A 4574-nucleotide genomic window follows, 5' to 3' on the forward strand; every position below is an offset into this window, starting at 1 on the left:
GCCTCCCATATTACCTTATTTTTGTTACTTAAATATATATAGATGTAAAACTAGATTTAAATTCATCATGCTGTAGTTCTCATCAACTATAAAACCAAACTAACCTTACAAATGATATGAAAAATACAAGACTTATGAAGTAACAACATACTAATGGGATTAATGATCTTGTTTCTCTGAAATAAAATCCCTCACGTTGCGCTTAAGGGTAGAAAGATGTATCCTCTGGTCGATTTCTTTAATTTGGTTCACTAGCTTTCACTAATCAGCACAGGGTATGCCTGTCTGTATATGTATGTTATAGCAAAAGGTATGAATAACTTAAGGTTTCTATTTGCTGGGTTTGGGAAAGTCAAAATTGCCAGCAGTTAGTTTTCCATTTACCACTTTGATGAGACATCTCTTGGCAACTTTTTCAAGATGTTTTGTGTACTTGGAAATTAAGGTCAGAGTTGTAGTGTTATTGCAATCTTGGATAAATGGGCATCAAATCCAATTATTGCTGGAACTGGGTACAGAACAATCTTTCATTGTTATTTATTACTATACTTACTGCAAATGAACTGCTGTTGCAAATTGATGCATACAACAATAGGATCCAAACAATAACTCTTCTGGCAAAACGTGTGCTGACTGCCATAGTGTAGGGTCCCTACAGTTCCACGCGCCTATGTGGCTGAATGAGGCTGTCCTCTCACTTTTCTCTGTCCCACCTTTTGTGCAACATTGGTGTGAATAATACACCAACTTTTTGACCTGTGTCATTATTGCTGTACCCTGGTCACCTAGATCAGTGGTTCTCAAAACCAAGTGTGATTTTGAATCACCTGGGGAGCTTGCTAAAAGTGCCTGCTCTCTGGATCCCACCCCAGAGGTTCTGGTTTGCTTATTCCAGGGGCTGGACCCAGGAATCAACATTATTAACAAGTACTCAGAGGGATTCTGATATAAGTGGTACTTTTACTGCTTTCCAAGATTATTGTTGACATGCAAATATAAAACTTAAACTCTTCACAAACCACCTGGATTGAGAAACTCTCTGGCGCCCTTCTCAGATTTCTATCATTTGCAAATAAGCCCTTTTTTGATGTTCTGACAAGTGCCTGATAAACATTTTGAACAGGAGACAGTAAATAGCAGAAGCTTTCTTTAAGATGGCTTTGACCTATTAAGCACCAAATTTATTTCAAGGGGCAAAGATAGTCTAATGATGTTTTCATTGATTCCCAGAACATTCTGGAAGCTGTGGACTATTTTCAGGTTGTACCCACACTGTTAAGTATGTATGCACAGGGAGACACTGGACATAGCAAATAAAAGTCCTGGAAAACAGGAATCAAATTGAGCAGCAAAGCTGACATTTTTCTTGGAGTAGTCATAGCTGCATGTTTCTTCAGTTTACAAAGTTAACTATGGCATGTTTGCCTAAAGAGGAGAACATAAATCTGGAGACAGAGTCAACAAGTTAATAAACCAGACATCTGAATGTGTCTTATTACCATTTTTTTCTTCCTCGGTTCATTCTTGTTGATTGCTGTTAGGATGAAATAGCTAGTTAGGATTATTTACAACTTTACAGGAGACTGAGGGGCTTGCTGGCATTTATTTTATGTCTTTTCGGGGGAAGTGATTAAAATGTGAACTGTCTTGGCATCATTCAGTAGTGATCATCTGTTTGGGGTATCAATATGGTCTCAGATGGTGAATTGCTTGGGAGTTGAATTTCCTAATATTACAGGTTACCAACTTCCATTACTTATATTTTGCCACTATATACAAAATGCCCAAATATAAAATATTCTGTGTTTTTACTTAAGGGGAAGAGAATAGAGTTATTCAGCGTTTAAACTTTACAAAGAACTGAGGATTAGAATAACCCTTAAAATTTTATTGTTAGAAATTATTCTATTTATTTATTTTTATTTTTTGGCTGAGCTGCGTGGCATGCAGGATCTTAGTTCCCTGACCAGGGATCGAACCTAGGCCCTTGGCAGTGAGAGCAAGAAGTCCTAACCACTGCACCACTAGGGAATTCCCCAGAAATTATTCTATTTAAAAGGGCTGAGATTTCTAAAATTTACTACAAATGGAGAAAGTAAAAAATTATTTAATAAGGGTATATTTTAATGCAATGAAACTTACATGATATATATTAGTCCCATCTTTTTGACTAATATTTTTACAAGAGTACAAAGACAGGAAGGAGGCAAATATGGAATTTTGATGAATAGGAAAGATTTTTTTTTTTTTTTTTTTTTTTTTTTTTGTGGTATGCGGGCCTCTCACTGTTGTGGCCTCCCCCGTTGCGGAGCACAGGCTCCGGACGCGCAGGCTCCGGACGCGCAGGCTCAGCGGCCATGGCTCACGGGCCCAGCCGCTCCGCGGCATATGGGATCCTCCCAGACCGGGCACGAACCGGTATCCCCTACATCGGCAGGCGGACTCTCAACCACTTGCGCCACCAGGGAGGCCCAGGAAAGATTTTTTATTTTTCTAATTTAATTTTATATTGGAGTGTAGTTGATTTACAATGTTGTTAGTTTCAGGTGTACAGCAAAGTGATTCAGTTATACATATACATATATCCATTCTTTTTCAGATTATTTTCCCCTATAGGTTATTACAGAATATTGAGTAGAGTTCCCTGCACTGTACAGTAAGTCCTTCTTGATCATCTATTTTATATATAGTAGTGTGTATATGTTAATCCCAAACTCCTAATTTATCCCTCCCCCCGTCATTTCCTCTGTGATAACCATACATTTGTTTTCTATGTGCATGAGTCTATTTGTTTTGTAAATAAGTTCATTTGTATCATTTTTTTAGATTCCATATTTGTGATATCATATGATGTCTTTCTCTGTCTTACTTCACTTAGTATGATAATCTCTAGGTCCATCCATGTTGCTGCAAATGGCATTATTTCATTCTTTTTTATGGCCAAGTAATATTCCATTATATATATATATATCTATATATATATATATATATATACACTACATCTCCTTTATCCATTCCTCTGTTGATGGACATTTAGGTTGCTTCCCTGTCTTGGTTATTGTAAACAGTGCAGTGAACATTGGGGTGCATGTATCCTTTCAGATTATGGTTTTCTCTGGATATATGCTCAGGAGTGGGACTGCTGGATCACATGGTAGTTCTATTTTTAGTTTTTTAAGGAACCTCCATACTGTTCTCCATAGTGGTTGTACACTCCCGCCAACACTTTAGGAGGGTTCCCTTTTCTCCACACCCTCTCCAGCATTTATTGTTTGTAGACTTTTTGATGATGGCTGTTCTGACCAGTGTGAGGTGATACCTCACTGTAGTTTTGATTTGCATATAAATCATTTTATTTTCCATTAAGATTATGTTTTGATGTTTTGAAGGCATTGAATCTGTTCCATATCTTAACAAAAAAGGTAGAAAAGAGCTCTGAATCTTGTGGGGAACAATTTTTTTAATGATGTACTAGCAGGGGGAAGTACATCATATGTACTTCCTCTCATACGTACATGTTTTTGTATATTTTGTGGTGCATTTGTACTTATTGGCATTTTAAAATTTCGTTTTGCATCTGTGCTCTGCATGTATGCAGACCCCTGAAATGATGTATACAAACTTGGAATGAAGGAAGCATCTGGAAGCTTTGATGAGCTGTTAACTTGACACTATTCTTAGAACCTAGAAACTCTCAAATGAATTTTTATTTCAGAAGAATAAGCTTGTTGCTTTTGAATTATGCATTCATCCCTGTATTTCCCTTATTTATGGTCCCTGGTAACGCCGTGGCTAAAGACTGTGTGTCCTCATTTCAAGGACTTGATAAGCAATTCAGGTGCCTGACGTTATCCTGAGCATAGAATAAGTCTCAACTAGCTACTGCGAGTGTTGTTAACATTTTACTAAGGCAACTGACTATGGGAAACAGTCAACTTAAAGGACTGAAGAATATGGAGATATTTTTAAATACCACATGCTTTAATGAAGGGTAGTCTGAGATTGTCAACAGGACTGCATGCCTGTTAGATCGGCTGCATCTGTAGGGTTTGGTCAAGCCTCAGTGTTCTCCCAGTCCTCGTGTTGGAGGGCAATGTTCTGATGGGATCACTTGATAAGATTTTCCATCATCTCTTCCTGGGGTCTTGTTGATGAGGTCGACAATACACCCTGACATCTTGTTGATGAGGTTCTAATACAACCGGCAAATGCTGCCCTTGTCTTGGCTGTCAGGCCAGCTATAATTTTTTTTTTCTTTTGCTTTTTTGGCCACGCCATGCGGCTTGCGGCATCTTAGTTCCCCAACGAGGGATCAAACCGGTGCCCCCTGCAGTGGAAACCTGGAGTCCTAATCATTGGACCGCTAGGGAATTCCCTGGAGTTATCGTTGCTCATCAGGTAGCAGGGTACCAGTGAGTACCAAGGAGTCGGTATGCTGTGGATGCTTGTGGTTGGATGGAGGTTCGTGGGGGAATCCTGTCTCTACAGCTTGGGATGAAGTTACACACTTATCTTACCTAAAGTTAGCTGTGTCCCTTTTCTCTGAGTGGCTTGTTGGCCTTCAGTGATGTATC

This window comes from Mesoplodon densirostris, chromosome 15, assembly GCF_025265405.1.
Source record: "Mesoplodon densirostris isolate mMesDen1 chromosome 15, mMesDen1 primary haplotype, whole genome shotgun sequence".
Lineage (NCBI taxonomy): Eukaryota > Metazoa > Chordata > Mammalia > Artiodactyla > Ziphiidae > Mesoplodon > Mesoplodon densirostris.